Source organism: Onychomys torridus, chromosome 15 (genome assembly GCF_903995425.1).
Source record: "Onychomys torridus chromosome 15, mOncTor1.1, whole genome shotgun sequence".
Lineage (NCBI taxonomy): Eukaryota > Metazoa > Chordata > Mammalia > Rodentia > Cricetidae > Onychomys > Onychomys torridus.
In genome coordinates, this window is record NC_050457.1 from 20289608 (window position 1) to 20302065 (window position 12458).

Here is a 12458-nt window from a genome sequence, read left to right on the forward strand (position 1 = left end):
GTCACCACTACCAGCACTAGGTTGTAGGTGCCTGCAACAGTCCATCTTTTTACTTGGTGCCACTGATCCAGACTCAGGTTCTCATGAGCACCCTACTGACTGGGGTATTTCCCCAGCCCCTGAAAAGAATAATTATTAAGCATTTAAAATAAATATGCTAGGACAGTTGTAGCATTTGCCTCCAGAGTGCTGGGGTCGGAGCAGTGTTTCATTGACTTGACTATACATGTATAGAATGGAAATAAGTAAAATCTTTTTTTAAATCTCTGATGTCAGAAGTAATATTGTTTGTAGATAATGTATATATACAGAAATATCACTGAGAAGATGTACTGTCCTACATTTGGCCCTGGCTCTCATAAATCCAATTTGAGCATGCTGTTTCCAAAATCCAAAGTCAAGCCCTAAAATACATTAAACAGCCTTATTAACCTTACATGGCTTCCTTTTCACAATAATTATGGAAGGTATTTTTAGTGGGTCCTAGCATTGAAAGCTTAGGAAAACTAACAATTTTAATTCTGGTAATGTGGGAGTCATTGTTTGGAATGTGCTTTCAAGAGTTGATGACAGCCAAAATTCCTGGGCCAGAGGTTTGAGCATATTTATTTTTCTAATAAGGCAGACACTACCCACACATGCACATAACTTAAGTAAAATTATCAAGTTCTTGAAAATAGTATTGTAGTTTCTACCTAAAGCTGAGAGGAAGACAATGCTCTCCATATGTTTTCCCCTATAACCTTCAAAAGATCCCTTTGTATTTTCTGTTGCTTCCCGAAAATAAATTTGCAAATATATAAGGTCAATAATTCCACATTCACAAGGATGAAAATACTTTAAAGATAATTGGAAATATAGAGATTGTTTTTTTCTCCATGAACTTGGAGGGTAGGAAGCATGGTAGTCTTCATGCTTTACTAATATTGCATAGATTTTATGTGCCATTGTTTCCTCCTGCAGTGACTGAAGCAAGGCTGTGTGACATTCCATGTTGGAGAAAGAAAGCAAACAGTTGAGTGCTCTAAGCTGGAACACAGGATCTACAGCCTTGTCTGTGGCCCAAGAAGAAACATGGCAATAGAAAAGCTGGGTATCTAACACTAGCCATCTCCTGCTAGATCTCCTCGCTCAGCGTGTAACTATAAATACATGTAAAATCACATGTATATGGCTATATTTTTATTTGCTTGCTCCTAGGAGAGAAGAAAATTAACTTTGAATTACAACTAGGAATTAATTGCTTTAATTTTTGGGAACTTTTTCAGAATTTTTTATTTACCACAGTCCAGCCTAAGATCCTCAGTTGTATCAGGTTTTGTGCACAAAAGAAAAGCACAGAAGTTGAATGCATCTGAGGCATGTGCTCTCTGTGCACCAAATATTCAGATGGGCTCCTCCAGGCCTGCAGTCTGCATCTATGTCTGGAAGTTTTTTACTTTTTGCTTTGTATAATCATAGAACCTATTGCTGCTGATTTCTATAAGGATTCATGTTGTGTGTCTCTTCATAACTGAGGACTGTCAATGACCTGTGATTTTGCCTTTTCTATAGTCTTACTCCCATGAAGAACATTGGTTCTGATGGAGAAAGAATGAAAAGCTTTATTTTCTCCCCCAGATATCTTTATATTTTTATTATATATTTTAGTTGTGTACTATGTGCTACTAACTTTTTCAGTTTGTTACAAACACAATTTGGTAATTCCTAAGTTGTTTCTGCCTGCCTTCAGTCAGAAACATCTGTACATCTCTTGTGGGTATAAGTACTTTATAATTCAATGGTCAGGATAAAATGAGTTCATATTTTTCCTGAAATTTGTAAGAGAATATATGGTATTACTTGTTAAACCAAATCCGACTGTTTGAATTTGACATTTGATTTAATATTTCTAATATTCTGTAACAAATACGTTAGTTTTTCTAGCTTGGTTCACTTTAAATGATGTATCAAAAGGTATACATAGAAAATCTGAGCGGTTCTCCCATTTGCCTTTTGGTCATAAATTTCAGCAGAACAATACAATTCCACACTATTCAAATGGAAATGCTTTCTCTAGCTGCTATAAGAAGCTAACATGTAAAATACCTGACTTAGTTGTAGTCCTGTGAAAAACTTTGAAGGCATGGAGTTGAGGCAAGGAATGGTCCTCACTGAAGGTGAGATGACTGCCCACTTCAGACTCTTCATTGTGTTTACAGCAGATGTATTTATGTAGATCAGAGGCATCTGTAGATGTTTTGCTGGTGTGTTCCTCTCCTTAGAAACACAAAAATCAGACCCCTTTTGTAAAGCAGAAAGTCATGTCATGTAAAACATGACCTGTATATATTCCATCCATGGAAATGGAATCTAAATGATAAATGCAAGGTGTGATAATTTAATGATGGGATTAGTCTGATCAATTAATATGCACAATCCTGGAAGTGAATTACTTGCATCAGATAGAAAGATATTTATTACTCTGTACAGAGAGAAAAAAGTACATATAAAACTAGAGCTTACATTACATGCACGCAGTTTCATGTCCCATAAATCTTTTATATTTTTTAATTTACCTTTCTCTAAATGATGTGCATGGAATATGCCTTATTACAGAAATGCTATTCATAATTTGACTCTGTGGAAAAGTGCCTATATGGTGGTAATGCTAGGAAGGCAAGGTAGACAGATCATCATACCAGTTTACATCACCAGGTAACATTTTATATTGTGATGTTTAAAAAAAGAAGTTTATACCTCAAATGTGTGCTTTATTTTACAATCAGCTGTGGGGTTGGGATGGGAGAACCGGGAGGGCTGGGAGGGAAAGTTTATTTGCCACAGGCACTGGTGGGAATCTTAAAAAAAGTTTAAAAAAAAAAAAAAAAAAAAAAAAGACAAACTCTCCATGCCCACTATAGATGTTCCTCCGTTTGCATTTCTGGTCACTATGATGAACCAGACCAGTAACTCTTTCATAACTAAATTGGATAGCTTTATTTTACAAAGATATGCAAAGTTTCTGAAGCAGTGTCTGAATCTAATTATCACCTGTTACATTTGCACTAAATGTGGTGATATATACTTTTACAATTTTTTCTGTAAATAAAACGTTACATTGAAAATGTTTGTATTTAAAAAAAAAAGATAAGAAATGATACATTTTACCTATCAGTTATTGCACTCGTACTTCATTGGAGTTAATCCTGCCCAATCAGATTTAGAACTGAGTTCAGAAATACTGAAAGTATTTAAAAAAAAAAAAAAAAGGCAAAGTTAGGAAGAGCACTGACCATTTTATAATATTCAGACCCTCAAAAACTACTTTCATTTGGCTAACTCCTACATTCCGAATATTTACGATGTTTCTTCATACATGGGTATTTCTCTTTACCTAGGCCCCCATTCCAGCCCCCCCAAAAAAAAACAACCCCCTATGCTCCATTCCCCTGGATTGTTTTTGCCCTGTAGACACCTGAAAAATGTTGGTGATGTGGGGGATTTGTCCCTGCATTCGAGTGAACAGGGTGAGAAAGCAGAGTGTGCCCCTTGGGATGGAGGACTCTGTAGTCGAGGTGGAGAAATCTGATTGTGTTACTACAGGAGGAGCAGCAGAGGAGAGAAGGGGAGACCTAGGAGAGGTGTGAGGAGGAAATAAGAAAAGGGAAACATGGCTTTCTCATCTGGTTGTTTTCATGACTAATTTACACACCGATACAATATCAGTGTCAGATGCTACTGAGAATTTAGCTGGGCTGAGCTGGGATGCTTGTGAAATTGTGCTGGTTACCTTTACGCTTATCAGTTATTTGTCCCATCAGACACTTTACCAGTGTTCAGTCCAGACCGTACAGATGATGTATGTGGATGTTGTCGTTGTTCATCTACAGACTCAAAACATAATCATTTTAAAGTACCTTGAGAGTGTGTGGAGTGTAACTATAATAGCTTTATGATTCTGATGATGTTTTTAAAAAAAATAAATAAAAGCTGGATCTTCCATGTTACAATCACAAAATTAAAACCAGTATTTAAAAGTGGAAAAGTATTAAAATATTATGGACAAATATGCTTACTTGCTTGATTTGTTTTCCTTAACTCCAGGGTACTGTCTTAGATAATTTTCTGCGTAGTTTTAAAAGTTTTCTTGAATTATTCCAATTCAATAATCCTATTTGTAACCCCATTATGGATCAAGAAAAGTTTGAAGTAACAGCCTAATTTTTGTTAGCAAACCAACAGGCATGTGCTAAAGGTAAGTATTCTGTCAGTCTCTTGTCATATGTGTTATGTATATTTGTAATGGATTACAATTGAAGTGAATTTATTATGACTTAAACTTAAAAGTGTTATTGCTAGAGAGTGAAGCCATATACAGTTTCTGAGTTTCTAAAATGGAAGTACAGTACCTGTGAGTCACACATGTAATGTGTATTCATCCATGTGCTCTTAACCATGCATGCATAATTTCTCATTTATTTAAGAAATAAATACCAGCTCTGCTTGCTGCAGTTCTAAAACAACCGTCATGGGAAGTGTAGGCTTTTAGTATACTCATTGGAGTCTCTTTGTGTTGAAAAGCACTGGATGCATTTCGTCTCTAGTGTTTAGAGTGTTAACAGTGTGATCTTTTAATATAAGTCAACTACCTGATTTGGGATAGTGATCACACTGTTTGGCCTCTCTCTTGAGTTGGCTCTTCAGCTAATTTCCCATATCTCCAATATTCTGCTATCTCCACAACAACTTAGTCTTCACCTTCCTCAATCCCAAGGCTTAGCCCTGGGTTGCACACCCTGTATGCTGTCCAATTGCTAAGTCTTTGGAACCCCACCTGCTTATACCACCCCCAATCTTTAGGCCTAGTAACCTCAGTTGCACAGCACAACTTGTGTATGTTGGCCTAGCTTGATGAGTGCCCACCCAAACCATCTTCACACTTTCTAGCTCACCTTAGGTAACACAACTTGCACATTAGCCCAAGCAGGTACAGCCATTTGTCCCATTCACATACTTCTTATTACTGATTTCTTTTAAATTTTTATTATAAAACTAAAGAACAGAATGTAAGATAAAAAACCTAAGGTGAGCCAGCAACGGCGGCACGTACCTTTAATCCCAGCACTCCCCCCTTTTTATTAAAGGAAAAGCATGCACCACCAAGGTTCTTACAGATATTTCTTTTTTTTCTTTTTTTTTTTTTTTTAAGACAGGGTTTCTCTGTGTAGTTTTGGTGCCTGTCTTGGATCTTGCTCTGTAGACCAGGCTGGCCTCGAACTCACAGAGATCCACCTGCCTCTGCTTCCTGAGTGCTGGGATTAAAGGTGTGTGCTACTGCTGCCCAGCCAGAACTTGCTTTTTTTTTTTTTTTTTTAAACTAGATTCAGTAATCTACCTTTTTATCCTATCATATCTATCCCTCCCCCCCCCTTTTTTTTTTTACCATGCCCAGTAACAACTTGTAACTAATGCCTTCTAAATGATGACAAATATCCATAACCCAGTGAAAGACCAAAAACCATCCACTCCAGTTTTTGGAAATGTGGGCATCATGTTCTTAAAATTACTTCCTGCTGTCTGGGGTAAGCATCTCTAGAGGACCCTGGAAATAAACAAAACAATGGTCAAGTCCTAGAGAGCTAGCTGTATCATTTGGGAGTAGCGTGTGAGAGAGGACCATCTCAGCTAGCCACCTTGGAATTATCCTGAGCAGTTTGTAGTCCAGCGCCAATCTTTGGATGGTGTTTATTGGCATAGTGGCATTTTCACAATCCAGGTAGAATCATCATTGTGCGGCCCCATCATCCTTTTGGAGACCTCAGAGATTGATGTTAGGAATGTTTATCATTCACTACAGATAACTTAAACATATTAAATGTCATATACTGTAAATCTTAGGGAAGTTAAAGGACTGTGATGTATTAAATACATCCAGGATGTCTAGGCTTAATAGCTAAATAACTCTTTTAAACTCAAGCCTGAAATCATGTATAGGAAGCTACATGAAAGCTAAGGTTAGAATTAGTACTTTATAATATCATTAATATCAAAACAAAGTTTAATTTTGAGATAGTAATTATATATTTAAAAAGTTTTAAAAAGTCAAAATAAATTTGAAGGGTATAAGATTAGTGACAATATAGTAGTCCCTAGATTTTAGTTTTCTTCTGTTCCATACAGGTGGCTCTTCTGATATGAGACAGAGACTTTGAACTTCCTTTTAACAAGCATGCTTGGGTTTAGAAAAGGAGAGAGCCACACCAAAGCCAGCTTTAGTTTTTAATTGAGTCAGCACTACATAAAGACTACCCATTTAACATGTCTGTAGAAACCAGCAAAAACAGACATTTAAAAAGGTTTATGAAGTTTTACCTGTAGGAAGTATTCTATACCATTAAGCCAGATTACTCCTTTTCTTGGTAATTTTTTTCAGGTGCCCCCCCCCTTTTTTTTTCCTTTCTTTTTTTGATGCTTCATTTGTTCAAAGGTGTTTAGATTCCTCAATTGGATGTTTTTATTTTCTTTGGAAAGACAAAAACAAGACCCTGCCCTGATCCTAATTTGCCAAGTTTCCCCTTCATCAGGTTGAATCGCCACATCCTAATCAAGAAGTCTCTCCTGTTCAAATTGAATCTTTATCAATTTAGATGGCATCCATAGCTTTTCTTGTCCTGTGGAAACAAAAACAAAACCTCTTCCCCAATATAACACATATCCTGGTTTAGATTATGAGGTCAGCATATCTTTAAAGTATACCAACTGATTTAGTTCAGTTTTTTCTATTATCCAATGTCTCTCTGTAGATGTTCCCTTTTCATTAGCATTAAAAAATTTGAAGTTAATAAAGCATTGTACAGTCTATCTCTACGGGTCATTATTACCCCTTTTTGATTATTAAGCATTTCTTGTAAAGTGCGATTAGATCTTTCTATAACTGCTTGTCCAATAGGAGTGTGTGGTATACCTGTAATATGTTTTATGTTGTAATATGCAAAATAACTATTTCATTTTACTAGAGACATATGCTGGAGCATTTTCAATCTTTATTTGTACAGGTATTCCCATGATGGCCATAACTTTTAATAGATGTGTAATTACAGAATCAGCCTTTTCAGAACTCACAGTAGTTGTCCATTAAAATCCTCAATATATATTTATGGTATGGTATGCATATTTTAATTTTCCAAACTTTGAAAAATGAAACCCATCCATTTGCCAAATTTCATTTCTTTGAGTACCCTTTGAGTTAATTCCTGCAGTTAGTAGAGTTTGGAACAAGAAGTAGAACATTTCCTTATAATTTCCTTGGGTTGTTTTAAGTGATTGAAAATTGCATTTTTAAACCCTTGCTAATTAGCATGGTGTTTCTTTTGAAATTCTAAGGCTTTCAGCATATTTCCTACTAAAAGCTGATCAATTTTATTATTACTTTGTGCTAGAGGGCCTGGTAGATATGTGTTATATATATGGGATGATTCATATTCTTAACTAGTTCTTGTAATTGTATAAATAACAAAGTTAATTTTGAGTCATCAGGAATAAGTTTAGCAGTTTGAATATGTAAAACAACTGAATGCATATTGAGAGTAACTATATTAAGTTCTGAAAAATATAATACCATACAAATACCTTATAATTCTGTTTTGGGGGGGTGTTTTTGGGGGGTTTTTTGTTTTGTTTGTTTGTTTTTTGTTTGGTTTTTTGAGACAGGGTTTCTCTGTGTAGCTTTGCACCTTTCCTGGATCTCACTCTGTAGCCCAGGCTGGCCTCAAACTCACAAAGATCCACCTGCCTCTGCCTCCCGAGTGCTGGGATTAAAGGCATGCGCCACCACCACCCGGTCAAGGAAAGCACTCTTAACCCGAACCTCCATTAGATGGTCATGTATTATCTTCTCTGTACACCACCACCCGGCCTGTTTTGTTTTGTTTTTAAACAGAATTATAAGGACTTTGAGCCACTTAAATTTCCTGATTTATAACCTGATTTTCCTGATTTATTTGCATCATTATAGAATGTAGGGGCTCCATATATTGGTGTTCCATGCACAATGTGAGGAAGGACCCAATTGGTTCTTTATGAATTGAAATATCTTGCTTTGGGGATATTTGTTGCTAATCTCTCCCCCAAAAAATTTCTTTGCCAATGTTTATTTTCTGTCCACACAGAGGAAATTTCAGCATTTATAGAAGTTACTACAACTTCTGTTGGGCCCATTCCTGTTAAGTGATGTAGTCTCATTTTCCTTTTACAATCAAATAAGAAACCTTTTCAACATAGGTCTTTAATTTTTTTTACTCTGTTGTGTGGCAAAAATATCCTTTCCAGAATATTATCTTCTCTTTGCCTAAGAATTCCAGTAGGAGAATGTGTAGAAAGTAAAATAGCCAGAATACAATCAAGCTGTGGATCTAAGCAATCCACATGTGCATCCTGGTAATTTCTATAAAAACCATTTCTTCCTCCAACTCCGTTGGTAATTTTTTGGACTATTTAAGTCCCTATCACCTTGTAACGCTTGAAATAAATTAATGTTTCCCAGTAATTTTTGAAAGTCATTAACAATCCACAATTGATCTCTCTTATTTGTACTTTTTGTGGTTGAATTTTTTTAAACTTATTTTATAGCCTAGGTAATTAATCTTCTCTTTGTATATTTTCAGGAGCAATTTGTAATCCCCAATAAGACAAAGTTTTCTTCTTTAAACATTTTATCTAAGGTATCTGCATCTGAATCAGATGGTATAATATTATCCATATAATTCATATTGAGGAATCTATAAATTATTTTGAATGGCATAGGGTGGGGCTGTTTAACATTCCTTGTAGAAGAATTTCCATTGATATTTCTTAACAGGCTTGGAATTATTTTAAGTAGGCACTGTGAAGGCAAATTTTTCTCTGTCCTGTTCTTGTAAAGGTATAGTAAAAAAGCAATCTTTTAAATCAATGTAGTAGACCATCCTTTACATTAATAGAGAAGGCAAGGGAATTCCAGGCTGTAAAGAGCCCATTGGTTGAATCACCTTATTAATAACTCTTAGATCTGTTACCATTCTCCATTTTCCAGATTTCTTTTTAATAACAAATACAAAACTGGTCGATTCCTCAGTATGTTGAACATTTAACTGTTCTTGGACCAACTGTTCTAAGTCCTGTAATTTTTCTCATGTCAAAGGCCATTATTCCACCCAGACAAGTTTGTCAGTTAACCATTTTAATGGTAGGGCTATTGGTACCCTTGAAAGATCAGCAGCTGTTGTGCCCTGTTTATGTACAAACTGAATAGTCAGTGACTCTTCTTTATAATACCTTTTAATATTTTTCCCAGAAACATATGTTCATTTATGGTTTATTTCTAAGATTGGAGGAATGTTAATCTGAGTATTCCATTGCTGTAACAAATCACATTCCCATAAATGCATTTCTATGTTAGTCATTATGGCTTTAATTTTCCTCTCTGTCCTTCTGGTGCTATACATTCGACCCACCTTGTGCTTTGTTTTATCTGAGATGAAGTTCCATTCTCTAAAAGCTGAACATTTACCTCCTGAAGAGGCCAATTTGGATGTCAAGATTCTGATGCAATTATTGTTATATCTGCCCCTGTATCTATGAAACCTTCATTTACAATGTCATTTATTTGTATTTTTAACTGGTCTTTGATTATTTATAGAAGCTTGCCAAAATATTTATTTTATGCTTTTTCCTGAATTTTTGCTTTTATCTTCTATAGCTATTCTATCATCCAGAAGAATATAGATTTTTTTTTTCAATAGGCATTAGGTCCTTTAATTGCTCTGTAAAAGAGTTTCCCCCATAGTGACTGGGAATGACTGTACCAAATTTGAAATGGGGGCCTGTGAGAGCCCCCCCCCAAGGCATTTTCTGATGGCAAAGGGTTACGTTGTCTGTCTCATGTTGATCTGTATTCATTGGTCCAGTGTTGGCCTTTGTCACACCTTCTGCATATTCTGGAAGGCTGAAAGCTTTGGGGGTGGGGGTGGGGGTGGTTATCTTTAGAAAAAAACAAAACAAAAAACATTGTTTCTAGGAGCACCCTCCCTACAATTTCTTCTTAGATGACCTTGTTTGCCACAATTAAAACATTTGACATTTTGATTTTTCTTCAAGCCTTTTGAAATCACCTCTCCTGTCCAAGCATCATCATGGTTATGAGACTCAAATTGACTGTGTTGGTTCCATTCCTCTATAAGTACTGATCTCATCTTTAAAGGCCCAGTTACCTTTTTGCATTGTGAATTAGCATTTTCAGAAGCCAAAGATTCCATTAATATTCGTCTAACTTCTGGATCTGATATTTTATTTCCAGTTGAAGTTAATCTTTGTAAAAATTTAGTGAAGACTTTTGGGGGGCCCTTGAGTAATTTTAGTAAATGGCTCAGTCCTCTTTCCTGGTTCTTGAATATTGTCCCAAGGATTCAAAGCTGCTGTACAGCATAGGGCCAAGATGTGATCATCAGATATAATCTGTTTCTACATCAGCATAATGGCCCTCACCAAGGATTTGACCTTGGGAACTCTCATAAACTCTAACCTTACCTTGTTTGATTGCCCTAGCTTCATAGCTCCACCATATTCTCCATTGTAACTGAGGACCAGATTCCAATACTGCTGTAACTAAATTTTTCCAGTCTTGTGGAATAATTCTGTTCCAAATGGCCCATGAATTTAATATGTTTCACAAAAGGTGAATGTATACCATATGAAACTATTGCTTCCTTAAGTCTATTCAAATCTAACATTTCTTAGGATCCCATTTAACTTCTGAATAGCCTTAGGGATACCTATCATCTGTTGGTCGTTCTTGAATGATAATTGGATAAATTAAGGTTGGTTTTCTAATAACCTCGGGCTGTTTCTCTCTAATTTTATAATGTAAATGGTGAGGTTGGTTCTCTAAATTTTTTTTGTTTTATCAGAATATTTTTATTATCTGTTTTAATAATGTTTTCTAAGGCTTGTAACTTAGAAGTCAAATGATATTATTTTCTTCAATAATTATTTATAGGGCTTCCATATTATCAATAGTTGTTTTTTCTAAGGCTTGTATCTATTGAGTAATAAGTTTTTCTAGTATTGCTTATTATCAATCACCTTTTCATTCTCTTCATCAGTAAATATTTTTAAAGCTTTTATTTTATTGATCAACATTGTGTTATTTTCCTTAGTAATTATTTGTAAGACTTATATATTATCTGTTCTAACCTTTTCTAAGGCTTCTATATTTTGAATAGCAAGCTTTTCTAAGGTTTGTATATTATCAGTAGTAGCCTTTCCTAAGGCTTGTATCTTATCAGTTTCTCATATTTGCACATTTATCAAACCATTTTAAGGATAAAATATGAATTACCAGACTGATAATAATTATGACCAACATTGTATAAAGCCCAGCTAGTTTTTCTATTTGCATCCCGTCCATAGTATCAATGAATAGAATCCTAATTCCCTGTATTATATTTCCCATTTTTATCATAGGAAAGGTCTTAAAATTGTCCTTTTCCCTTATTCTTTTATCTTTTTTTTTAACTTATTTATTTATTTAATAGCCTAGTTTACCATTTAAAAGTTCCAAAGTATCTCACCAGTTGTGATGCTGTTCCTCGCAGAATTGGCCTCTGGTCTTCTCTGAAGGTGTGGGTTGTGTGAAGGTATTTAGATGTTGTGACAATTACCAGCAGGTGAAGCAGGTGCAGCCCCAAGGCATAAGTGGGCGGTCCAGGGGCAGGGAAGTTCCACCCACTCAGCACTCTAGCTAACTGCCCTCTAGCCAGTGCCCACCCTTGGTGACTGCATTAGGGAAGTTTGGCAAAGCAGCCAGGCTAGCCCCATCCTGGTGTTTGTGAACTCCAGGTAGACTTCACCTAAGAGGCGTAGCTATATTGCAGTTGCCTTGACGTTCCTGCTAGCTGCCAGGGACTTGGTAACTGCAGCTGCAGTGTTCCAAGCTGTGAGCATAACTTCTGCTCAAAGTGAGCTGAGCTGCCTGGATTGACAGCCTGGCAAGGGGTTCAGAAAACTCTAAATGCAGGAAAACAGGCCAAAAAGGCTGCAGAAAGCTGTGCTTCCCCGCCCCCCACCAGTCCAAGGAGTGGCATGGCACTGGACACTTGGACCACAGAGCAGTCATCACTGTGCTTGGACCGCAGAGTGGTCACTGTGCCTGGACATGCTTTCACATGTTTAGCAGTGCCTCCTGTTGGGGTCCAGATGTTACTGATTTTTTTTTTTTTTAAATTTGTGTTCTAAAACTAAAGAATAGAACATAAAAACCTGAGATGAGTTGTGAGCTACCTCGGAAAAAAAACACCCACCACACCTCTGCCACCTGAAGCTGCTAGAAGAAAACAGGCATGTCCTCTATAAGACATGGGTGTAATAAAGAGCTTTCTGATTGGGACTCTATCAGCCAACAGCTGACTGATGGGACATCATGAAACTAAAAGCAGCTGTAC

At 36.2% G+C, this 12458-nt stretch overlaps 1 protein-coding gene across 2 annotated transcripts in view; it reads left to right on the forward strand.

Moving 5' to 3' along the window:
* Positions 1–4049, forward strand: part of Cert1 (ceramide transporter 1) — a 107980-nt gene extending 103931 nt beyond the window's left edge. For both annotated transcript variants that reach the window (XM_036206753.1, XM_036206754.1), the window contains one exon: positions 964–4049. The gene's annotated coding sequence lies outside the window, so the exon portion shown is untranslated. The remainder of the gene's footprint in view (positions 1–963) is intronic.
* The last annotated feature ends 8409 nt before the right edge of the window (positions 4050–12458 follow it).